This window comes from Vespula vulgaris, chromosome 19 (genome assembly GCF_905475345.1).
Source record: "Vespula vulgaris chromosome 19, iyVesVulg1.1, whole genome shotgun sequence".
NCBI lineage: Eukaryota > Metazoa > Arthropoda > Insecta > Hymenoptera > Vespidae > Vespula > Vespula vulgaris.
Window position 1 is genome coordinate 982,393 of NC_066604.1, and position 27,608 is coordinate 1,010,000.

Genomic DNA, 27,608 nt, shown 5'->3' on the forward strand with positions numbered 1-27,608 from the left:
ACCTAGCAAAACGAAACGAACGTTTCGTTCGTTCGTTCGTTCGTTCGATCGTTCATTCGTTTCTAATTCTCACAATGATTTTTCACGTAACATGCTATGATTGATTAGAAGAGAAAAAGAGAGAGAGAGAGAGAGAGAGAAAGAGAGAAAGAAAATAACACAACAATTGTTGAGAACTAATAAACTTATCGTTTCTTTTTTTTCTTCTTTTCTGTTGTTTGTTTTTTCTCTATTATTTTAACATTTTCAAAAAGAAACATACGATTTGATTGGACCAAAGTTTGCAAAGATTTATTATTCCTTAATTTATTAATTCTTAATGGCCCGGAAAATTTATTTATTTGTTTATTTATTTATTTATTTATTTATTTATTTATTTATTTTTTTTTTTCTGTAGTATCACCATCTAAAACGACTCAAAGCCGTTGACGTCCGACACACGTAGCTTGGAACGAGTCGAAATGAAAGTTTAATTAAAGCCGGGAGAGATTACGTTGCGGAACGAAGATCGAGACAACGTAGCTTCGAGCTTTGTTAGTAAAAGAGAGAGAGAAAAAGAGAAAGAGCTACGTTCTCCCTCTACTCCTTTTCATCCCCACTTAACCATCTCACCCATTCCAACCACCCTTACTCCCACTCCTCCTTCCGTTAAAAAGCTCTTCGCGTTTTCTGCCAGTGACATTCGAAATTGGCGACAGTCTGCGTCCACTTCAAGGACCCAAGGAACGAGATACCATCGCTATGGACGCCACTTATTTTTCTTATTTTTCTTCTTTTTCTTCTTCTTTTTTTTTTTTGGTTTTCCTTGATCTTCTTTTTTGTATGTTTTTTCCTTTTTCTTTTTTTTTGTCCTCTTACGTGCACTTTTTTTCTCCTTATTTTTACATCGTCATTAACGCTTTCGTTGTTGTCTCATCGATTTTTGTTTGCTGATGATTTTTCCTCCAATTTTTCCTCTCTTTCTCCTCTTTTTTTTTATTATTTTTAACAAACGGAATTGAAAAGCATTGTTGTCATTCGTCGAAAAACGAATTTCGTTTTTAAAGACAGCTGCGAATAATAGTAACCGAAGGTTTTTCTTTATTTGTTTTTATTGTTTTGTTTTTTTCTTTCTCTTTTTTTTTATTGATTTATTATTATTATTATTTTTTTTTGTATCTTCTTTCTTTCTTTACGCGATCTATTTTCTTTTCCTTGCTGTCTGTTTCCTTTTTTTTTTTATTTATTTATTTATTTTTCATTCTAATTTCTTGTTTGTTTTTTAAAAATATTTGGAAATAATAATAGATCATCACTATGGGGGATGGTTTTTCTTTTTATTTTTTTACTTGCTATGTTTTTTTTCGTATTTTTCTTCGTTTCTTTTTCCATTTCGTTTCTTTTTTTTTTTCTTTACGCTGTCTTCTTTTTTTCTTGCTTATCTTTTTTTATTTATTTATTTTTTTGTTTGTTTGTTCGTTAAAAATATGCGGAAATAATAATTGACCACCATTAGAACGGGGACTCTTTAACGATTCTTCTTTTTCTCTTTTTATTTTTTTATTTCCTCATACTTTTTCTTTCGCGTGATCCTTTCTTTGTTTGCTTCGTTTCTTTTTTCATTTATTATTTTTTTTTATCTCTCTCTCGCTTTTCAAAAACGCTTGAGCTTAATAACCGGCCGTTATAGACGGTTCTTTCTTCTCTTTATTTTTTTTTTCTTTTTTATTAACTTTTTTTTTTTCGTTTACGCGGTTTCTCATCCATTCTTTTTTCTTCTTTTATTATTATTTTTGTTGTTGTTGTTCTTTCAGAAACACTCGAGGATGAAATAGCGAATTAAAATGCGTTTTTAGATACGTCGGAAAGTGAATGGAAAGGTAGAAAATGTGAGAGGAAAAGAGATGGAAATAAATTGAAAATATAGATGGTCGAATCATCTCTCTCTCTCTCTCTCTCTCTCTCTCTCTCTCTCTCTCTCTCTCTCTCTCTCCTTCATATTTTTTCCCGTTTCATAATTTTTCCTCTCATTTTCCCTCTCTTTCTCTTTTTTATTATTTCCAATAAACAATATTAAAAACTATTTTTATTATTCATTAAAAATCGATTTTCCTCCAAACAAGAGAAAGACAGAAAACAAAAAAGAGAGAGAGAGAGAGAGAGAGAATTATCAAGAACGACGGAAGGACAGAAACAAAATCAAAAATAAACAAACAAGATAAAGAACAAAACGAAAGAAAGAAATAAAAAAAAAACAGAAATAGAAAAAAAGAAATCTTGAACACAGAATCAAAAAAAAAAAAAAAAGGAAAAGAAAAAGGGAAAAAGGAACAAAAAGAAGTAAAAAGAGAAAGAAGTAGACGAATCTTGACCACAGAATAAAAAAGAAAAAAAAGGAAAGAGAAAAGAAAAAAGAAAAGATAGAGAAAGAGAGAGGAGAAGAAGGAGAAACGAAAAAATAAAGAAAAAAGAAGCAAGAAGAAAGAAAAAAAAGAACGATAGAAAGGGCGAAGGGCCTTTGAAGGTACCGTCACGTCCTCTGATACTCCATAGAGGGAGGAACTTCTTTCTTCTTCCTCCCTCCCACCCCTTTCTCTCTTTCTCTTTCTCTCTCTCTCTATATATATATATATATATATATATATATATATATATGTCTTTCTCTTTCTTTCTTTCATTCTCCAGTCTCCAGTTCTTCAACGTCATTCTCTACTTTGTCTACCCTTTACCCCTTTCCCTCACTCATTTCGTCCATCGTCGTTGTGCCTATACACACTATACCAGGGTTCGTTATTTTATAATTGGCACTATCCGCCCTCTTTCATGAATTATTCCACGCTTCAATAAAGTCCTGGAATATCGACGAGGTCTCTTCGGCTCTTCGTCTCTTTCACCCCCGCCAGTAACACTCCCCAACTCAACCTTCACAATCTCCACAACCACCTACACAACCACCTCCACAATCACCCTTTACCCCCACTCTCATCTCACTCCATCCCCGCCCTACATTTCTCTTCTATCTTTCTTTCTCATTTCTTTTTAGTGATCGATGATACACATTTACGTTGCACGGATTCTTTTTCAAACAACTTTTCCAACGATTTCGAGAGTTGCTTTTTTTCTTCTTCTTCTTCTTCTTCTTCTTCTTCTTTATTTATTTATTTGTTTATTTTAATTTTCTTTCTTTCTTTTTTTTTTGTTTTTTTTTTTGTTAATTATCATGACAAAAGGAGAGAAGGTGTCGTAGCATTGCCAACGTCGTTGTTGCTGTATCGCACGTAGAAAGAGAAATTTATCGTTGGCTCGAGTTTTATTTTTGTCTCTTTTCTTCGTCTCTCTCTTTCTTCCTTTTTTCTATACTGTCTCTCTCTCTCTCTCTCTCCTTTTTTTTCTTTATTTTTTGGTACAGAATTTTGCAAAGGCCAACGAACGAGACGTAACAAAACGGATTCTCTGCCTTTGATCCTCATGGCTCGTGCGGTCGGACGCGCGAATTTCTAACAAAATTTTCATTATTATTCGTCCTGTCGTCCCAAGAGACAAGAGACAAGAGAGAGAGAGAAAGAGAGAGAGAAAGAGAGAGAGAGGAAAGGAATAAAATAAAGAAAGAATAAAAAACAACAGAAAAGAAAAGAAAAGAAAAGAAAAGAAAAGAAAAGAAAAGAGAGACAGAGACAGAGAGAGAGCAAGCGAGCGGAAAAGAATTTTCTCTCTCGTCTGAAATTCATCGATGTGAAAGCAATAATAACTCGATCTATATATATCTATAACTCTTGGATGGTAGCTCGAATGCAAATGGTGGTATTGGCCGGTAAAATCGCTCGACACCGCTCGAGACTTTAATGCAAACGTCAAGAGCAGACAGCACGAGACAAAAAGGAAGGAACGTTCGCGTGCTGCTCGAAGCTTGCTTTCTTTTTTTCACTCCCTCCCCTTTCTCCTACTCCTACTCCTACTCTCCTTTTCTCCTTTTCCCCTTTTCTCCTTCTTTTTCTCTAACTTCGTCTTCGAGAAGAAGAAAGATGGAAGAGAAAAGAATAGAGTAGAGAAAAAAAAAGGATGACAGAATAAAGGAAAGAAAGTGTCTTGAGATTTTTCACTCATACTTTTCTATCTCACCCTTGTTTCATCCTCCCTCCCACCCTCCCCATCGAATTCGTTCTCTATTCTCGGATCTTTGTGTATCTCGTTTCTTCGTATCTTTCGTTTTTTTTTTGCTTTTCTGTTTCTTTTCGTCTCTTTTGCATTCTTTTTGTTTTCTCTTTTTTCTTCCTTTTTTTTTTTTTTAATTATTTATTCGTCTTCGTTCGCTTCTTTATTTGTTTATTTATTTATTTATTTTTTTTTTTTCGTTTTTTTCTGTTGGATTCTCGCGTAAGAAAGGGACGGCATGCGTGTGTGCGTTCGTAAGATTCATTCGCGTTTAAAATCACGTCGTGAAATTGTTTTGAACGTAGCGAGGAAAGGGTACAGGGAGGAATGACGTAGAAAGAAAAGTGGGAAGGGAAATTTGAAAAAGAACAAAATGAAAACGAAGGAAGGTATAATGTAGGTTTTATTTGTGCTCTTGTTTTTGTCTATTTTTTATTTTTCCTTTTCCTTTTTTTTCTTTTTTTAGTTCTTTTTCTTTTTCGTTTCTTTTCTTTCGAATGGGGGTGTGGAGTTGGAGAGAGGAAGAGGAGAAAATATATATCTATGTATTTTAATTGAAATATAAAGATTGTTCTTACAGTTTCTAACATATTTTACTTATAGAGTTATTATTAGACATTTTAATTAAATATTATAATTAAAACATATTTTATTTACATTTGTATATATATATATCTTGTATATATAATTTTTTTCTTATTTTTTTTTATTTATTCTATTTATTAATTTATTTATTTATTCTTGAAGAACTCGTACAATAAAGAACATCATTATAGCTCGATTATACATATATAACACGATTTGTTAAACTCAAAAACATATATAAATAACTCTATGAAAGTATCGATGAAAGGATGAAAAAAAAAGGTGAAAGAGACGAAAAAGATGAAAAGATATATTGTAGAAATTCCTCCTTGTTGGATTCCCATTGAAATTTTTTTCCGAACGTTTCGTTTAACTTGAAATATCGATTTTCATCGGTGGAAGGAAGGAAAATAAAATAGAAAAAGGAAAACGGAAAGAAGAAAAGAAAAAAAGAAAAAAAAAGAAATAAAAAAAGAATAGCCGTAATAAATAATACGGATTCGTAAAATGGACATTGCAAACTTTCATTATTCCTTCGAAATCGTTCGTTTGTAAGATCAAAAAGGAAAAAAAAAATAATCTGAGATATTCGTACCACGTATCAAGAATTAAAAACGAGATACCCTCTCGTACCAATCTCTCTCTCTCTCTCTCTCTCTCTCTCTCTCTCTCTCTCTCTCTCTCTCTCTCTCTCTCTCTCCTTTTATACATATACATATTATTAAAAAAAAAAAAAAAGAGAAAGAAAAAGAAATCAAAGAGAAAAATCGCATTCAACGAGACGCACTTTTAAATTCGATGTTTTCACGCACGTGCAAGTTATTAAGTACACACACACACACATACACACACACACACAGAATGTACATACATACATACATACATACATATATACATACATATATACATACATGTATAAATATATACATACATAAATTCATAAATGCACGCATGCAAATCTGCACGCACGCGTATATATTAATGAAAAAAAAAAAAAAAGAAAGAAAGAAAGAAATAAAAAGGAATGAAACAAAAACCAAGACAAAACAAAACAAAATAATACAAAAATAAAATAAAATAAAATAAAATAAAATAAAATAAAATAAAATTACTTGATATATTTGTAGACGAGACTCGATAGTGGCTATAGCATTACGCTTATAACGTACATTGTGAAGAGAAGCACATTCGTTTCTCTCTTCCTTAAAATATTCTCTCTCTTTCTCTTTCGTAGTAGTCCATACCCAAACCCTCTGTACCTTCTTCCAAACCCTACCCACCATCACCACCACTACCACCACCTTTTTACGCGCGTGACAAAACTTCTCTTTGATGTCAAACGGCCGAACGAGCGCAGACAGCCGTGTGTGTCCCCTCCCAAAACCCCCTTAAACCTCCCACCCCTCTCCACCTACACTCCCTTCTACAACCCTCACTTTCCAACTCTCTTTCTCTCTCTCTCTCTCTTTCTCTCTATTTTCTCCTTTCTATTTTCTCTTTTCTCTCTATGTGCAAAGCACGATTATTGCATTCAACCTCTACTACCGTACGTCGTCGTCGTTCCTTTGGATTTTCGAGTGTGCTACTCATGGTCCACGAAAAGAGAGGACGTACTACGAGATGAAAAAAAAAAAAAAGAAAAGGAAGCATGAGGAGGGACAGGGAGAGAAAGAGAGAGAGAGAAGGAAGGGGTGGATAGAAGATGATAAGGGTTTGGATCCGATCGAAATCAACGGGGAAAACGCAACTTTAACCACTCGAAGGAGAAAGGAAAGTTTTCGACGAATGAGAACCCCTGACTACCTCCCTCTCATCCTTCTTCCTTTTTTTTTTAACCCTCTATTTCGCTTTTTTTTTTCTTTTTTTTTCGCTATTTTTTTTCTCGATATTTCTCTCTCTCTCTCTCTCTCTCTCTCTCTCTCTCTCTGTCTCTCTCGCAACGAAAGTAATATATTCGCTCGTATAATACTTGGGTTTTTTTGTTATTCTTTTTTCCTTTTTTTTGTTTTTTATTTTTATTTTTTTATTCCTCGTCTCGTGGATGGAATACGATGCTGTTTGTAAAACAATGAAAAAAAATGAGTGCAACAATGAAATCGTTGAGACCTTGACACGAGAGATCTGTGGGACGACCTTGAAATGTTTGCAGTTGGAGAAAATGGGAAATGAGGAAAAGAGAAATAAAGGATGATTAGAAATGTTATTTAACAAATGAATATATATATATATATTCTTTTTTTCTTTTTTAAATCAGATCTCGTTCGAAGAAATTTTTGCACGAGTAATGTATTTTCGAAATAAAAATTTGTAAGTATTAAATAATATACTTTATATACATTATGTCAAGTGTATAACTTGGACGAAAAAAAAAAGAAAAAAGAAAGAAAAATAGAAAAAGAAGAAAGACAGATAGATGGATAAATAAATAAATAAATAAATAAATAAATAACGTTAGAAACTTCCGATACGAATTAATATGAAATTAAGAGTAAATAATTTTATATTACTTTACGTCCAACGATAAAATGATAAAACGAAATTAAAAGTAAATAATTTTACGACCGATGATAAACAAAATGAATGAATAAATAAACAAACAAACAAATAAATAAATAAATAAATAAATAACGTTAGAAACTTCGGATATGAATTAATATAAAATTAAAAGTAAATAACTTTAGGTAATTTCACGTTCAATGATAGAATGATAAAACGGAATGATAAAACTCGAAAATCAAAAATTACAAATCTACGGATATTACACACATGTACATATACATATACATACATATGTCATGTACTTAAGCATGGAACTTCAAAGTTACACGGCGTTATAGGGAGTTAATTGCTGGTCGATCGGATCGTTGCATTCCTCTTGAACAAAGGGTTGAAAAAGATAGAAAGAGAGAGAGAGAAAGAGAGAGAGAGAGAGAGGGAGAGAGAGAGAGAAAAGAGAAAAGGGCGAGTCCAATAAAGTGAATGTACTCGAATGGACTACCCCGATCATCCTTTAATTAATTAGCCTACACGAGCTGTCGATCCTTTTCTTTCTTTTTTCTTTCTTTTTTTTTTTTTATTTCACCGTACCAATGAAAAATACCCTTTCGTGTCCTTTCACGTTCTCTCTCTCTTTTCCCTAGCCCATCCTACCCCATCTCAACCCTCCCTATACCATTCAATTATTATTCAATTTATTCAGATATCAAAAATAATAATAGTCATCCAACAATACAATATAAATAATAATCATTATTTAATCAATCGCATGTACGTGAACGAATCAATAATAATAACAATAGCAATATCATCGATATTAATTAAATATCGAATGAGAATATCTTTATCTTTCTATATTTGTTCGAAAAACTCGAAAAAAGAAAGAAGTTACGAAAAAAGAAAAAGAGATTTGAGATTCGTACCAGTCACACAATGAGAAAAATAAAGAGAGAGAGAGAGAAAGACAGACAGACAGACAGACAGACAGACAGACAGACAGACAGAGAAAGAAAAAAAAAAAGAAAAAAGAAAAAAGAAAAAAGAAAGAAAGAATGTAAGGGGAGAGGGATGGAAAGGGGTTGTTTAGGTGACTACGATCTTTTAAAGGGATGATGCGTTTCGTACGCATCTAACGCATATGTAGATTCACTTACACCAACACATATACGTACATACACATACACAACACATACACTGTACATACATGTACGCGAATCTATGTATACATGTAGTTGACTTTAACACCCATTCTGAAGTATCGAAACAGGCGAATTGTTTCACGGGTCGACGGTCTAGACGCTCTTTGTCCTGGTTAAAGTGCCACCTGCTAATTAACGTGGAATTCGGAATCCCTTCGAGAAGAGGATGCCAGAGGTTGTTGTAGTCTAGGCATCGTGGTTACGAAAGTCTTTCTTCTTGTTTCACTCTCTCTCTCTTTCTCTCTCTTGCTCATTACTGACTCAATCTCTCTCTCTCTCTCTCTCTCTTTCTTTCTCTCTTTCTCTCTCTTGCTCATTCACTGATTCAGTCTCTCTCTCTCTCTCTCTCTCTCTCTCTCTCTTTTACTTTCTCTCTCGTACTCATTCATTAATTGAGTCTCTCTCTCTCTCTTTCTTTCTCTCTCTCTCTCTCTCTCTCTCTCTCTCTCTCTATCTATCTATCTTTTCTTCTCTCTATCCTTTTCTCTCTTTGTCTTCCTCGAGAGAGTTCGAGAACATCGGGTGATCGATCTTGAAATTAGTTCCGCAGACTCTTGACTAAACGTACTTGGAAATATTTATCTTCGAACTAGAACTAGTAATTTTTAATTAGAGAGCTCGATATTCTTTTCTGCTTTTTCTTGTTTTCTTTTTTTTTTTTTCTCTCCTTTTTTTTATTCTACTTTTCTCTTCTCGTTGAGTTTTACGTTTCAATCATTTTACAATTTTCTTCGTCCGTTTCCTCTACTATTTCTAACATTTAAATAAGCAATTTTTATATCTGCGACAATACTCGTAAATTATGATAAATTGGTTTAATTTTTTTTTTTCTTTCTTTCTTTCTTTTTTTTTTTTTTTTAGAATTCGTAGAGGAATATGTAATAGAATTTTTAGAAATGTAGAAGAATATTTGTAGAAGAATTCGTAATAGTATTTTTAGAATTTGTTTAAGATCCTAGAAATTAGAGCAGTGTTTTCTTCTTCTTCTTCTTTTTTTTTTGTTTCATCATTTCACAATTTTCTTTATCCATTCGTTTTTCTCTTTATTGTTTAATATTTAAAGAAACATTTTCAAATTTACTATTTAATATTTGTAAGTTACTATAAATTAATTTAATTTCTTTATTGTATTCGTTTAAGATGTCAGAAATCAGAGAACAAAGTTTTTTTTATATTTTGTCACTTCACTATTTTACAATGATCTTTGGTTGATGATTTATTCTAAAAATATTAATAGAAAAAAAAAAAAGAAAAATCAAAACGATTGACAAAATTGATTCATTTATTTCGTAGTCATTGATTCGCATGTATATAAATTCCATGAATCATATTCGCGACCAAGCAAGTTTTGGTCTCTCTTTCTTTCTTTGTTTTTTTTCAGTTTTGTTTTATTTCATTCACTACGTTTACTACTACGTTACGCTTACTACTATCAGACAGACGTAGTAAACGATTTATGAATGGCAATATTTCATGAACGATATCTTCGTAACTAATAATCGTAGAAACGTGAAACCAAAATTATTTCAAACGATAAATCATTCTACTTTTTTATTTATATATCATAAAACTTATTTATAAAATGATATTTAATTATATCATACAGGTATTCACGTTTCAAATTCAAACGTTTGCTAATGATTCTTTTCTTTCGGATATATATTTTCACAAGTCCTTTTTTCTATTAAAATTTCTTTTTATTCAATTTTTTCTAATTCCCCTTTATTCAATTCTACTTCTATTTTATCTTTTTTAAATTGTTCTATTGAAATTATTTTTTTCTTTGTTTCTTTTTTCTTCTTTTTGATAAAACTCCGAAAACAAACGTCTCCAAATTTATTATTAAAAAAAAAAAAAAAAAAAGAAGAAGGAAAGGAAGAATGAAATTGAAAATTTTATTCTATCTACTAAAAAGGCGTAGATAAAATATTTAACGATAATTGTTAATTTTTTATTAAATATATCATTCTTGAAAAATTATATATATATATATATATATATATATATGTTTTTAATAAAACGACGTACGTAAATATTTTATTCAATAATAATTAACGATTCATTATTACATGTCTAAATATATAACGCGTGGAAGAATAAAAAAAAAAAGGAAAAAAAACTAATACAAGCGAATGTATTTTTATATAAATTAAGAAATTGTTTCAAGTTTCATCAGTTTTGGTTTAGTTGATCAATTTCTCTTTTCTTTTTTCCACTTCTTTTCTTCTTCTTTTTTTTTTCAAAAACACGAGATAATCAATCTCACGACGTATATAATTAGAAACTAGAGTATCGTACGAACGAGTTACGCTTACGAGCAGGCTTTTAGTACATAGTTAGTTATTTGCTCGCGTTTTTAAAGAGAAACGCTTATCCGAAGGAAATACTTTTCTTCGTAAAAGCAATCTCTTTATTAGCGTTGCCTTTGGAGCTTGCGTCATTAATCATTGTTTTTCACCTTTCCGTTCGAGATTAATGTTCTCAGTCTTGACGACGTGCGAAAAACAATATCCTCATCTCTTCCTTCCATCTCTCGTTATGAGAACAACGAAAAAGAAAAAAAAAACGAATGAAAAAGAAAGATAAAGAAAAAAGAAAAATAACAGAAATAATAACTTAACAATTTCATTAATTAATGTGATAATCAAAACGATTCCAAACGAAAGTTCTTCGAAGTTAAGTTCACGAAAATGAAAAAATATTTAATAAAAAAAAAATATATATATATATATTCATATATGTATATATACATACCTATAAACACACATATCTATACATATATACTCATATATGTTTATACGCACATATCTATACACAATACTCATATATGTTTATACACACACATATATATACATACACATATCTATAATATGTATATCCACATAAATACACACACATATATCTTACTCACACATATTCATTTGTTCCAGTCGAAAGATTTTATGCGTTCAAAGCGACAGGTAGGTATACCTATATCGCATCGAGTCTCTCGTGCTCTATCGAATAACGAAAAGAGAGAAACATAGAAATGGAGAAAGAAAGAAAGAAAGAGAGAGAAAGAGAGAGAGAGAGAGAGAGAAAGAGATACATAAAGATAGACAAAGATAGAAAGAGAGAGCGAACAAGGTAAAAGATAAAACTCGTTGAGGCGAATAAGCACGCGATATTCTCGCGACACGCAAACGCAAACGCAAACGCAAACTCAAAAGCAAAAGCAAACTCAAACGCAAACGCAAACGTTAACGCATAGGTTATCTAAAGATAGTTATAAGCTATCATTGTGGTTGCGAATAAACTCGATCGAGGTATATCCCAGTTACTCTCGAAAACTCGAAGGGGTGCCGCTGTCGCATTCGCTTGAATAATGCGCCAATATTGTTGGGAGATAAGGAAGGCGTCGTGCATTTATTTCTCTCTCTCTCTCTCTCTCTCTCTCTCTCTCTCTCTCCTTCACTCTTACTCTCATTCTCACTCTTTCATTCTCTCTCTCTCTCTCTCTCTCTCTCTCTCTTGTGTGTTCTAGGGTACCAACCGAGTTCACCTTTGCTCCCAAGCGTAAAATATATTTCGCCGGATTGGCGACATCGCGGTCGACATCGTCGTGCCTGAATATATATATATATATATATATATATATATATGTATGTATGTATGTATGTGTATATATATATATATATATATATAGGCGACGATGGCCATGACATCGCGACTAAGTGGCTAAGACCACGCAACGCGTGAGAAAAGACGAGAACGAGCGTGCACCCTATCATCCTATACTCGACAATAAATTTGTAAAACTTTATACGTATTGTCCCCTTTGTCGCGGAAACACTAATCTTCGTAATCGATCGATCGATCGAATAATAGATCGATTAGGAAAAATAGAAAAGACTCTTGTGAAAACTTCGTTTTTTGTTTCCTGTTTCGTTTTCTTTTTCTTCTTCTTTTTTAGTTTTTTTTATTTATTTATTTTATTTTTTTGTATTTACTTTTGTACCTTCTCGTTTTCGTGATCGATGATCACGAAGAAGAGAAAGAGAATTAGTTCTTGTTTCTTTCATTTCATATTTTTCACAAATTCAATTCTTTTTCCTTTTGTTTCTCTTCTTTTTTTTTTTTTTCTTTTCGTTTTCGATTCGTTCTCGATATCGTCATCTAACTCTTTTTTATTCTTCTCGATCTTTTTTCTTTTCTTTTTTTTTTTTTCAACACCATCATTCAATCCTCGTTTGTCTTCCTTTACTTTCTTTCTTTTTTTCTTCTTTTTAAATTTTCTTCTATCATTCAACCTCTTCTCATCTTTTTCTTCTTTCTTTTTACATTACAATTTTGATATCGTCGTTTAATCCTTCTTTTTTTTTTCAATATCGTCATACAATTCTTTCTTAATCTTCTTTAAAATCTTTCTTTCGTTTTCCTCGATAGAGTCGATTTAAATTCGACGTTATTATTGTATTATTCTTCTAGGAATATTTTTTACAACTTCGTTGGTAATTAATAAAATTAAACAGAGTCTCTAGTCTCCGGTAAAGGAACAATAATGATCACGATGTAAATACATTCTTTCTCTCTCTCTCTCTCTCTCTCTCTCTCTCTCATTCTTTTTTTTTCATACCTTCTTTTTTCTCGAGAAGAAAGGATGGTTAAGTGGAGGAAGAAAGAGAAAAAGAGACAGACACGATAAGGAGAAGGTACACCTTCCCTTTTCCTTGATTCTCTTAGTACGAGAAGAAAAGAGAGATCGTGCTATATTTCAGTGGCACGTCCCACGTTAATGCAGCAATTTTGTAGATAGCGAATTTTGCCGTCCCCTTCTGTTAATTGCCAGTAAAAGCGAGCGAAGAAGATACGACGCGACAACGACAAAGACGAAGACGAAAGCAACCCTACCGAAAAGCAAATGCATTTTCAACGTAGCCATCTTTGTTGGATTCGTTAGACGTAATCACGAATGAGTTGCGACTTATAATTATTATATAAATTAGGATTCTAAACGTTTCGTAATTTCTTTAGGAATTTTCTCATCCGAAAAACAAACTTACAGACAAATCTTTATTCTTCGTTTTATCTCTTCCTCATCAATTTACCACTCACACTGTAAATAATCGTTTAGATTATTTACAACGCGCCTTGTATATACGGAAAATAGATATCGACGATATAAGAGTTTCCATCGAATTAATTTTCGATCAATTATCCCATCGAATTTCATTCAAATTAAACAATTCAATTACAACAAATTGAGGAATTAAATTAAAAATTAAAATGTTGATATTAATCGGCAAATTTTGTTTTCTATTGTAATCCATCGTCGTACCTCAAGATTGATGTTAATTGTTAATTTTTTTTTTTTTTTTTTTTTGTAAGTCGAATTCTTTTTCTTTTTTCCTTTTTGTTTTTTTCTTCTTCTTCTTTTTTTTCGATTGGAATCAATCGGCGTTCCTTTTCACATTCAAAATCGAATCGACGTTTTTATAAATTCAAATTAATAGACACATTTGGAAATTAAAATCGATCGTCGTTTTTTAAAATTGATACGTGCTCTGATATCGATCGACATTTTTTTTTAACAATCGTGATTTTCTTTCTGAAACGAAAACGATCGTCATTTCTCAAAATAAAAATTAATCGCCATTTTTTTTTTACATCCGAAGCCGTCGTTATTTTTTAAAATTGATGTCAATCGACACTTTCCAAAATTGAAATTAATCGTCCATTTTTTTTTTTTTAAATTAAAAGCAATAGTCTTCTTTTTAAAGTTGCTAACAGTAGCATCAATTATTTCAAAACTGAAATCAATCGTCAATTCGTAAAATTGAAATGAATCGTCATTTTTCTAAATCCGAATTAATTATTATCATTTTTTCTTTTTCTTTTTCTCGATGAAAGCAATTGTCATTTTTAAAAACTGAAAGCAACATCGTCGCTTTTGAAAATCGAAATCAATCATAATTTTTCAAAAATGAGATCAATCACAACCTTTCCAAATTGAAATCAATCATAATTTATCAAGATAGCAATCGATCGATTCTTCAAACAGAAATAAATCGTGATACGTTTGAAAAGTGTAACAATTAAATCGGTAATATCTCAATCATATTCAAATCAATCGTATAAATAAAATACAAAAATCATAACAAAAAAATTCGTATAAAATTCGAATCAATCAATCCGTGTATCTATTCCTCTCCTATCCCTTCGCTTTAATATATAGTTTTAATATCAACGATATAGTTTTTCGAGAATATAATTTTCCGTGATGAAAATTGATATTGAAATAAAAATTGATGAGAGTTACGATAAAGGGTGAAAAGAGATGGGACGAAGAAAGAGAATTAACGATAAAAAGAAAAGATCTTACGAGTAATTCGACACGTTTTCGACGTACCTATCTATACATACATATACATATATATATATATATATATATATATATATATATATATATATATATATACATAGACATATATAACCATGACATTTGAACCCAAGGAAAATTTGCTTCTGGAAATCATTCTCTCTCTCTCTTTCTCTCTCCGGTTCTTTTGTATCTTCTCTTCTTCTTCTTCTTTTCTTTCATTTTTCTTTTTGAATATTTTTTTTTTCCTCTTTTTTTCTGATATCGCACAGTATAACAAGTATTCATGGGCATACCAAAGTGCAAGCACGGTTAGACTTTGACACGTGCATAAATTCAGAAGGACGTCCTGGAGCATTGTGAGCGCCTTGTCAGAAGGTTCCTCTCGTGCCTTCTTTAGAAATGCCATTTCTCTGCGTCACGCGCTTCTCGTTTCGCGATCTTTCCTTTCTTACCTTCTCGATGGTGTGTCTGCTGAAGAAAAGAGAAGAGAAGAAGAGAGAAAAGAGAAGAGAAGAAGAGAGAAGAGAAGAAGTGAGTGCTAGCTCGTGCTGGCTCGTTGAAAGAACGAACGACGATATATGCGAATGGAAGAAGATGGATGGACGGATGGACGGATGGACGGATCGGATGGATGGATGGATGGATGGATGGATGGATGGATGGATGGAAAGAATGTAGAGAAAAAAAAATCAGAAGAAAAGAAATTAAGGAGAAAGCTCGGTGAAAGGTCGAAATGATTTCTCGATGAAAGCTGTTTTAATATGAAATTGTTTTATATCACAGTTTCGTAATATTTTTCAATTCGATCTTTTCTTTTCTTTTTTTTTTTTGTTTTTTTTATTATTCGAATTAATATTTGGTTAAATTCTTTTTGTGTGTTTGTAATCTTTTTCTTTTTCTCTTTTTTCTTTTTTTCTTTTTTTACTAGAACGGAATTTATTAACTCATTCGTTGTATTGAAGATTATAAATTATTAATTATTATATATTATTATTATTATTTATAATCTTTTCCAATGTTATTATTGTATTTATTAAATATTAATATTTAATTAAATTATAATATATATATACATATATATTTTTTTTTGATAACGGTAAATCCATTTCTTTATTGTCAATAAATTATTTCAACATGAAAAGACCACGTAAAATTGTAACCATTATAAACGTTGATTTAATTCTTTTTGAAAAATGGTTTTATATCACTTTCGAAATAAACAGCTCAAACATACATACACGTATGTTCCTTTGTGTGTGTCTATACAAATAATTAATATTTATTATAGATATAACTAGAATGATAGATGTAGTATCTCTCTTTGTTCCGATGTAATACGCGAGAAAAATTTTAACGACAGTTGTTAGATCGTTTTTACTCTCTCTCTCTCTCTCTCTCTCTCTCTCTCTTCTTCTTCTTTTATTTCTCTGTCAAATAAAAAAGAAATTAATTTATTTTCAAAACGTTGAATATATTTTCTACCCGTCCGTAACGTGTTAGATTGACCGCATGTTGCGCATATCGTTACAATAGGACTTCGAGGTTACTTCGAGACTATATTTCATTGCTCACAAAGCAAAGGTCAAGGTCGTTTCTTTCTATTCTTCTTTCTTTCTTCTTTTTTTTTATTATTACATTCCCTCTTTTGCAATCAACTCGTAAATAACGACCATCGTAACGCATATGTTAACATACACGTACTGTCTATCTATATATTTATTTATTTTATACATATGTATTATATATTATATATATATTTTATTATACTGTTACGTATATAATATATATATATATAAGACAAATTTATTATATTTATTATATATATTTTATACGCACATATACATAAAATATATATATATATATATAGACACATCGAGAAGAAGGGTCCGAGAGGAAGAGAATGAAAAAAATGAATAGAACGAAAAGGGGAATAAAGAAGAAGAGGAGAAGAAGAAAGGAAAGAGAGATAGAGACAGAAAGAAATATATAGTTCAGACTCGGACATTATGGGACATTAATGGTGAAAAGAGGATTTACGGTAAGGATAAGGGTAACTATAGGGGGAAAGAGTGGAATAGAAACAGTTGCTTCATTTATCCCCTTAAAATCGAAACTCCTATCTCACAAAAAAAGATAAAAATAATAAAAAGAAAAGAAAAAAATCATTTCATTTTCGACGTTTGTTTCTCCGTGCAGAAAAAAAATTATTTCCTCTATTTTCTTTTTTATTTATTTATTTATTTTTTTTTTATTTTTCATTACGAGCTAACGATCTCCCAACGTAGTTCTCCACGTCTACCAATAAAAGAAACAAAAATTCTAACTTGCATACCACTCGTGGTGATATTTATATATGAATGTTCTACGACTCCTGACGACCATCTTGTCGTCTCACATATATATATATATATACACGTACATATGTATGTACTGTAACTACTATTTAACAGATCGTATAGAAATACTATACCACATATATATATATACATAGACATTCGTCATGTCGTTTTCTTCTTTTCGTCGACGAGCTTTTTCGCAGGTTTTGCAAATGCTCGAGCACACACATATACTGACACACATATACTAACACGTACAGCTACACCTACATATATGATACAGATCGGTCACGATCCTTTTTCCAGAGCAAAAATAGAAACTCGAATATGCGAAATATTCCGAAGGGTAAGGTCCTCGAGTTTCTCGAGACTACGTTACAGTCAATATTTCGCGTCTCGATTTCTGCTTTGTTCTCTCCGGATATTGCTTCCTTTTTCATCTCTCTCTTTCTCTTTTTCTCTATCTCTTTCTTTCTTTTATAACTTCAATATCACGTTTCACAGAAATTTTTATTTATTTATTTTTTTACGATCAAACAACGTTCCTATCGTAATCATCGATTTTCTATTTATCTATAATAAAATCGAACGAATTTTATGAAATCAATGAACTGTCGCTGTATTATCTTCTTCTTTTACTTCTTTTTTTTTTTATTAAGTTAAATTCTAAATATAAAGTTAGTTATTTGTTATTATTATTATTATTATTATTATTATTATTACTGTCTAGGTATTATATTTGTCTATGGTAGATATATATACGAATGTCATGCATCTCCCTAAGGAACGTCAGGAATAGGCACGATTTTGCTTTTCGTCTACCACCAAAACCCTTTTTTTCCCTTCTTCTTTTTCTTCTTCTTCTTCTTCTTCTTCTTCCTTTTCTACGGCGTGTCGCAAAATTAAATTTCTAAGAGAGCGAACAACCTCTGGCCTGCTTCGCCATCATATAATACTTCACACATAGTCTCTAGCTAGCGAAGGAGGTAGAAAGAGAAAGAAAAAAAGAAAAAGAGAAAGAGAGAGAGAGAGAGAGAGCATGTGTGTGTATGTGTATATATATGTATATATATGTATAGGGTGTCCCACGGAACTGAAACAAACTATATCTCCTTAAAAATAGAAAAGTGTTCGAAGTCAAAATGAAATTGTACTAAACGTATTAGTGGGTGTATAAATACTCAAATAATTTTATAAACTTTTGCGCATCGTTGAGTCAGAAAAATGCAACTATGCGTTTCTTTTTTTTTTATAATGGAGAATCTATATTTTTGATTCTTCGATCGATGCAATTTATTGTATTCTACGTAAAATTATTAACATAGTTATAATCTAAACCCTATAGATTTAACTATAGCCGAAATAATTCAGAATTAATTTAGCTGCGATAATTTTCTAAAAAAAAATTTCGTTGAAGTTTTGAACATTATTATGTTAATACCTTTATACAGTGCATAAAAAAGAAAACTGCATCGATCGATGCGGTTGAAAATATGAAAAAAAAAGAAAAAAGAAAAATACGCAGTTACATTTTTCTAACGCATCTGTGCACAGTAGTGGATAAAATTGTACCTATAACATCTTTTTTGTTCATTATCAATGATTTAAAAGATACTAAGCTTGCGATTCCAGTTGCGTCGGGACACCCTGTATATACAGGAGCAGAGATTTCGTGCGCGTTCACCGTGAAATTATTTCGGTATAGAGTCAACGCGAAATGAAACTTTAATGCGAAAAGCAAAGTCATGGACGGAGTTAGAGTTAGGTGTTAATAAAAAGTTTTTCAAAGCTTCCTGAACGATGATCACCTCGTAAACACTTTTAGCTGAATAATATCATAACACATACATACATACATACATACATACATACATACATACATATCTAACGTACGATCATTTTCGTAATCGATAAATCGAAAACTCCATCTTCCTTTTTATCTCGTCAAAATAAAAAAATTACAAACATAAAGAAACCAAGTTGAAATAAAATAAATAAATAAATAAATAAATATCATATCTAAGAGTTCCGATAGAAGTAGTGGATTAGAAGAAATAGGTGATGAGGATGATTCACTTTAAATTCATTAATAGATAAAGATAAACCCAGAGTGTCGTATCTTTGTGAGATACGAAATCGTCGAAACTCGGGCACCCATACATACATACATACATACATACATACATACATACATACATACATACATACATAAATCCATAAATACATACATACATATTTACATGTATATATACGTAAATACATAAGTACGACGTAACTACGTACGTACGTACACATGTACGAATGTATCTCATCCAACACAACTAACCACAAAGAGAGGACCAATGGGACGCGCCAGAGAATAGAATTCTCTCGAAGTTGGTCAAGAGCAACTAAACGGCTCAGAGAAATGTCCGAACCATGCGTTCAAAACCTTCTCTGCTACCCCTTCTCCCAATGCACCCCTTACCCCCTCTAACCCCGAATCTTTCCCACCGACTACGAAACTCTCGGACTGAGAAACAGAAGAGAACAGAAGAGAAACCGAGTGGAAGCTTAAAAGCGATTGTCAGGGACAACCAAACCTCTCCCTTCCTCTCTTCACCCTCTTTTACCACCCTCTACATCCCTACCGTATAAACTTCGAGTTGGTTCACCGTTGTGGCTTTTACTGTGCGTCGACATGGCACTTTCAAAGAAGGGAAGAAAGAGACAAATAGATAGATAGAAAGACAGAGAGAAAGAAAGAGAGAGAGAGAGAGAGAGAGAGAAAGAGAGAGAGAGAGAGAGAGAGAATACCTTTACATCAGTTTTCTCTCTCTCTCTCTCTTTATCTATCTTTCTCTTTCTCTTTAATCCTTCTGATCGAACAAGTAATCGTTGAAATTGTTCTCTCTCTCTCTCTCTCTCTCTCTCTCTCTTTCTTTCTTTCTGTTTCTTTCTCTTTCTCTCTCAAAGGTTTTTATCAAAGGATCAAGAAAGAGAGTTTTGACCGAACTATAGTCCACAATATAGAGACCAAAACCATTTAGAGAACTCGAGGAACTGAAGGTTACCGTAGGACGAATAAATGTTAGAGTTTACGTCTTACGTACGATTTCACTCATCGGAATGAACATACCTAAATATGTTGAGTACATATCTATTTACTTATCTATCTATCTATTTATTCACACTTTCTTCAAACCACTACAATCTCTTCTTTACATTCGTTTTTACTGTAATCGTTTAATATCAAATGTTTAAGCTTCTTCACTTTCGCATAAAAATGTTTGCGACGTATACTATAACACTTTACTTTACATATATACATTATATAACACATTACTTTATATATATATTATTATATATCGTATTATATTTTAGTTATTATTTTGTACATTTAGTTATTGTAAATCGATTAATGATACTAGATCGAATGTCATTATTAGTATCATATATTAATTACAATTAATATCTCGCTCTTTCTCTCTCTCTCTCTCTTTTCGTCGAATATATAATTTATCTCTTACTATATGAATGAATGAATTCGTTTGAATTACGTAAATCAATATTTATTTGCATTCGCAAGCGTCATTTTGAAATTTATATTGAAAACGAACTTCGTTGTTGGCACCTCTTCCTCTTTTTTTCTTTCTTTTTTTTTATTTCATTTTTTCAATTTTTTTTCTCCTTCCTCCTCTCTTTCTTCTTTTTTTTTGTTTTTCTTTTTTTCTTTTTCATTCTCCCGACTCTTTACAGATAATATTCATTGTACCGAAAGAGAACGCGTACGCATATTTAAAAGGGAATTATATCGGAACGATTCGAAAATTTATTCCTACGTTCTCACGCCCCTCGACGTTTTTTTTGATTATTTTTTCTTTTTTTCTTTTTTGTTCATCCATCGGAGTGTCCAATGACGATTTAAATAATCCCAACTGGTATTCACCATATTCTATCAGAGATTGTTATTTAAAAAAAAGAATAAAAAAGAAAGAAGAGAGAAACAAAGAGAGAGAGAGAAAGAGAGAGAGAGTAAAAGGTACGTGAATAAGAGAGAAAAAGAGAAAGAAAAACACTTTGAAAACAGTAAGGTAAAACAATTCATTTCAATTTGGAAAATGCGCGTATTGGTAATTAATTAAATAATTAATTCAATTTGTATGCGACTGTATCGATGCGTAAAAAATAACAGATAACGCAATTGAGAGAAAGAGAGAGATAGAGACAGAGAAAGAGAGAGAGAGAGAGAGAGAGAGAGAGAGAGATCGCCTATTAACGAGATGTCGAAAGTGCCTGATTTTCACATACATATACACATATACAAATATATATATATGAGAGAATGCACGAATATATATACATACATACATACGTACATACATACATACATACATACATACATATGTATATATATATATATTGCATTCGTGCATATATATGTAGATAGCAATATATATATATATACCTACATATATATATATTACACTCATACATATCTATGTATATAGAAACATATATATACATATATATATTATATTTATGCATATATATATATATATATATATATATATATATTATATATAGGTACGCGTACGTTCACCTATCCAGTGGGTCGCTCCTATTATGGCGGCTTGTCAGTCTGCTCTTGACACACGCCGTGCCAGAGCTCTCTTGTTTCATATTGCTCCCTGGTCCGAAAGAGAGAGACACAGACAGAGAGAGAGAGAGAGAGAGAGAGAGAGAGAGAGAGAGAGAGAGAGTGAGAGAAAAAGAGAGAGAGAAAGAGAGAGAGAGAGGGAGAGAGAAAGAGAAGGATGGGATAGGTATAGAGAAATTGAAATTTTGTTTAGACGATTTCGTATGGTTCGAGGGTTTGCTACCGACCAAACAGCCAATCTAACGCACGTACATACAGGGTGATTCCCATTTTATTGCATAAATTGATTACATTCCGACAATTACTTCGAATCGATTAAAATTGTTGATAAATCGTTGTGGTTATTATATTCGAAGGTTTTCTCGTTAATTTCTTTTCCCTTTCCCTTTCTCTTTCTCTTTTTCTTTTTCTTTTTTCTTTCGTTTCTTTTAACTCGACGAACATACACACACACGCGCGCATGTATTCTTTTATCTTTTCATATTTTTTTCTATTTGTTTATTATATTTTTCTTTAATCCGTTCTCTTCCTTTCTTTTTTTTTTTTAACTCGTTATATTTTTCGGTATAGATTTTTTTTTTTTATAATAAACAAGCAAATAGAAAAAAAGAGAAAAAAGAAAGAAAATCAGCCAATCTGTACGTACACACATACAAAAGCGCGTGCGTAAACGTGTGCGTAGATAAAGATACACTGGTATATTCAATTCACGATAGAAATCTGTGTTGGCATTGATCGATAAAAAAAGAAAAAAAAGAAAAGAAAAACAAATAAAAGGAAGGAAGAAAAGAGAAAAAGATTTTCTCATCGCGATTCGCAGATAGAATAGTTTTTTCAAAATATTTTCATTCTCTTTTGCAAAGGGACACAAAGCCGTAACGTATGCGTGTAGATCTATATGCAACATGGAATCTATCGTGCGTGCTTATGTGTGTGTCTCTTTGATATGTGTATGTGTATGTGTGTGTTACGTATTTACGGTATATTGAAAACGTGTATTCACCTATACATATTTCGTATTATTTCCTATTTTTTCTTTGTTTGTTTTTTTTTTTTTAGATCCAAATCTTTCCCTTTTCCTTCCTTTTTTTTTCTTTTTCATTCTCTTTTTTTTTTTTTCTTTTATCCCACCACGCACGAAATGTTTTTATCCCCGTCAAAAGTACTTCGCGAATTGCATGGAAAAACGAATCGATGAATGAAACAGCAGGAACGAGTTAGATTGTAACGCGAATTACAGTAGCGTTCAATTTTATTGGACCTCTCTCTTTCTCTCGTATCGAGAAATGAAGTAAACTAGAAAATGTTTGTAGTCGTACAAAAGCATTCGCAAAAATACATGGTAACATGGAATAAACAATATATATTAGTGTGTATTTACAATTTTGTAAATATGTAGAAATTATGTATGTTTCTGGAATTATTTGTTAATATATAAAAATTATTAAAAAATTGGATATTACAATTTTATTTATAAAATTTATTATATAATTCTGTATGTATGTATGTACGTATGTATGTATATATATTTACAATTTCGTATTCAAAAAAAAAGAACATGAAATTAAAATTAGAAACATAAAATTGTGTTTTTACAATTTAAAAAAAAATATATATATAAATTACGTATGTTTGCAATTGTTAGTTAATATATACTAATTATTATATAATTTTGTAAGTATATAATATATATATATATATATATATATATATATATATTTGTATACATTTACAGATATTTTTTAAATATATATAAATTATGTGTTTAAAATTTTTAATTAATATATACAAATTATTATGCAGTTAAATATTAGTAATTAATGCATACAAATTATTATAGAATTCTTACAATAATTAGTTAATATATATATATATATATATATATATATATAAATTATTATATAATCTTATATCTACAATTTCTTATAATACATTTTATATATATTTACATACAAATAATTTCATATTAACAAAAAAAGAAAAGGAGACAGAACAAACGTAAATTTAACGTACGTCAAACAATCAAATAAAAAAGTCAAGAGGCAACAAACGCATTCTACCATTTTACCGACTTTATATTTCCTTAGTTTAACTACTAATAGAAAATTCTAGTAGAAACATACACGTTTATACGATCAGACATTTAACGACGGAACACCAACAGTTGGAGATAAAATCGAAAGGAGAAGAAAGAGATAATAAAAAAAAAGGAACGTAAAATAAAATAAAAGTCGAAAAATAAAAGACGACTTTATTCTAGAAGAGAACGAAAGAAAAACGAAAAAAGAAATACAATACAATACAAAAAAAAAAAAATAAAGAACAGAAAAAAAAAAGACAAATACGAGAATAAAGAGACAATGTAGTTCGAATAATTTCATCCTCATTAATTTCTAATGGTTTAAACGAAACGTTTGAAACTCCGATGATCGAGGAGAGCATTTGATTATCTCGGTTTTGTTTTTACGAGACCGCAGAGAGCAATTTTCCCCCATATGTAGATATTATTTACCCTAAGCAAAAGTAGTCAACAGACCAAAAACAGAATTAACCACTCTCTCGGCCATTGGTTATCACATTTTCCCCATTTTACCCCATTTTATATTTTCTGCGAATTATAGTGTATCCTGCGACGATCCTCTGGAGGTGGTGGGGTTAACTAGAGAGATGATCAACGACAACAGAGAATTGTTGGGATAAAAGTTAATAGAGAGTAGGGATTAAAGGGTAGAGGGTAGAGGAAGAGAAGGGAACGTAAAACTCGAACTTGGCCAATTCTATGCGATAATTATACTCCAACGTAATATTGCCAACGAATGGAAGGGTGATCGCACCACAAATGAGTCGCATAATTTTTTTGTTTTTCTTTTTTTTATCTCGAGAAAGTAGTTACCGTCTGTTTCTCGTTTAAAGAGAAATCGAGATCCATTATATTTTCTTCGTATCTACTTCTTCTTCTTCTTCTTCTTCTTCTTCTTTTTTTGTTTTTTCTTTTTATATATTTTGTTTCTTTTTTTTTACTTTTTATTAGACGACGTGTCTACGGGAAAAAGGAGGGGAAGAAGAGAAAGAGAGAAAGAAAAAAGAAGGATCCCTCCCCCCATAAGAATTCTCGTTGAACATAAATCTCTCTCCTAACGTATACCAACTTATATTAAAAATGGTTTATACGTTAAAAACGAATCACATTTCGTTAGATATTTCATTCGCTCCCTGACGTCCATATGTATGCTTTCTCTCTCTTTCTCTCTCTCTCTCTCTCTTTGTCTGTTTGTGTATGGTGTGTGTGTGATATGTGTTTTTGTACGTGACATCAAGCAAAACTCCGTAGATACGAAATAAATCCAGACGATATGAATGGGTATAAATAATAATAATTATTATTATTATTATTGTTTATATAATTATTGTTATTATTATTATTATTATTATTATTATTATTATTATTATTATTATTATAATGATGATTTGGTTATAAATTAATCACTTTAGTTACGTATATCCGAACGATGTAATATGTCACTTGCAACATTCATTTTCATTTATTATTGTTATTATTATTATTATATTATTATTATTCATTAGAGGTGATAAGTAAGATCAAACTGATTAAACAAATTTGATATATTCCGATATAATACGATTTTATTTCAATCAATACTAACATCGAAATCTTTCTCTGATATATCTAATCTCTTTGTTAGTGGTCCGAGAAGTAATCTTATGTTTGAACAAGAATTAAATGAACAGAAATAATAAGAAGAAGAAGAAGAAGGAACGAAAACGATAATAAAAAATGAAAGACAGAAATATATATATACATATATATATATATAATAAAAATAAAAAAATATAATAAATATAATAATATAATACATATAATAATAAATATGATAATATAATACATAATATATATAATATATATAATACATATGTATATATAATAAAAATAAAAAAATAAAAAAATGAACAAAAGAAATAACAACAATAGAATCAAAAGAAGTTAAGAGAAGCGTGTGGAAGAGGGTGACGGACGGTAAATTTAATTGGCACTTGGCAGCCGACCGGCTGACGCGTAAAAGTCGAACGAATGGTGGTGATGGGATGAGAGGGTGAAGGAGAAGAGGGAGGAATGATATTTCGAGGTTGAGAGAAGGGGTAGAAGGGGTGAGAGAGAACCCGACGTGATCTTTCACACCATTGTTTAATAAGTTGGCCTCGTGCCTAAGCACTATGGACCACCATGATCGTGTTTTAATCACACATACACACACACATACACACACATGTATATATGTAAATATATCGGTTTAACCGATAGAGTATGTGTGTCCTTGATGTGTGTCCAACATAACAAGTCGATATTAAACTTTTCCAGAGTGGGTGGTGGGTGGGGTAGGGATTGGTTGGGTGGATGGGGTGAATTACTCGTTACGACCACAGGGGTGTGAGTGGATATCGGGTGAGGTAAACAGTAGTGGTAGTAGTAATAGTTGTTAAACGTTTCTCTCAATTACGATTTTAACGTATTTCCCATTTAACAATCGTGTAAATACGATGATCGCGTGCATAATTAAACGAGAGAAACTTATGTTAATACTAAACTAATACTAAAAGTTCTTCTAACGTTTATTATTAATACGTCCGATGCGCGTGAACGTGATTTATTTTTATACGGGGGTTGATAAAGAAGATAAAAGATAAGAGAAAAAGAAAAGGCATCGTTTCTAGGGTCGGAGGATTCGTCCTAATCGTTTTAATAATTATACGATTCCGTTGATAATAAGATTGATGATATCTTCTCTCTCTCTCTCTCTCTCTCTCTCTTTTTTTTCTTTTTCTTTTTGAAGAGGGTTTATTAATTTAATTTATTATATAATATAATTTAAGTAAATTAAATTCTATGAAAGTTTTCTATATTCGTCTGTCTATTCGTCTATCTATCGTCTCTATTTAATATGATAGGTAATTAATTATTATTGTCATTTTATATATATATATATATATATATATATATATATATATATGCATATCTAATTGTATATATATTTATATAATTAAATATATATATTTAATTATAAATACTTATTATATATATATATTATTTTATTATCATTGTTATTATATATATATATTATTTAATTGTCATTGTTATTATATATATGTTATTTAATTATCCTTTATATATAGAAAACTAACGATATCAAAAGTAACGTTAAAAGTTAAAAGTTAAAAGTTAAACTATAATTTATTATTATCAAAGCGGTCTGTGAACCATAACGAGACGACAAGACAATATTCGTGGCTAATCTTCCTTGCAAGTACTTACGTAGGACGAAAGGGATTATCGAAAGGGATAACGATTAAGTACATACATACATACATACATACATACATACATACATACATACATACATACATACATACACACATATATATGTATAATATATATATATATATATTACGGACGAAATCCAAGTCTGTTCCCATTTATGGATCTCTTCATTAAAAAAAAACAAAGAAAAAGAAAGAAAGAAAAATTAAAATAAAATGAGAGAGGAAATTGAGTAAAAGAGAGAGAGAGACAAAGATAGAGAAAAAAAGAGACAGAAAGAGAGAGAGAGAGAGAGAGAGAGAGAGAGAGAAGGATACTAAAGCAAGGCGAAACAATGGCGTTGTATCTTCGTGCTAGTGATGAACGAGCGTGGGCGTGAAAGGATCGGAAAGAATGATAAATTCAGCGAGAATGGAAAGCTCTCTCTCTCTCTCTCTCTCTCTCTCTCTCTCTCTCTCTCTCTCTCTCTCTCTCTCTCTCTATCTATCTATCTATCTATCTATCCATCTCTCTTTAAGGTCTCGCT

The 27,608-nt window shown here is 31.1% G+C and overlaps 1 protein-coding gene across 3 annotated transcripts in view; it reads left to right on the top strand.

The window, feature by feature from the left end:
• LOC127070638 (tyrosine-protein kinase transmembrane receptor Ror) overlaps positions 1–27,608 on the top strand; it is a 286,547-nt gene that overhangs the window by 217,198 nt on the left and 41,741 nt on the right. The gene's annotated exons all lie outside the window — the stretch shown is intronic.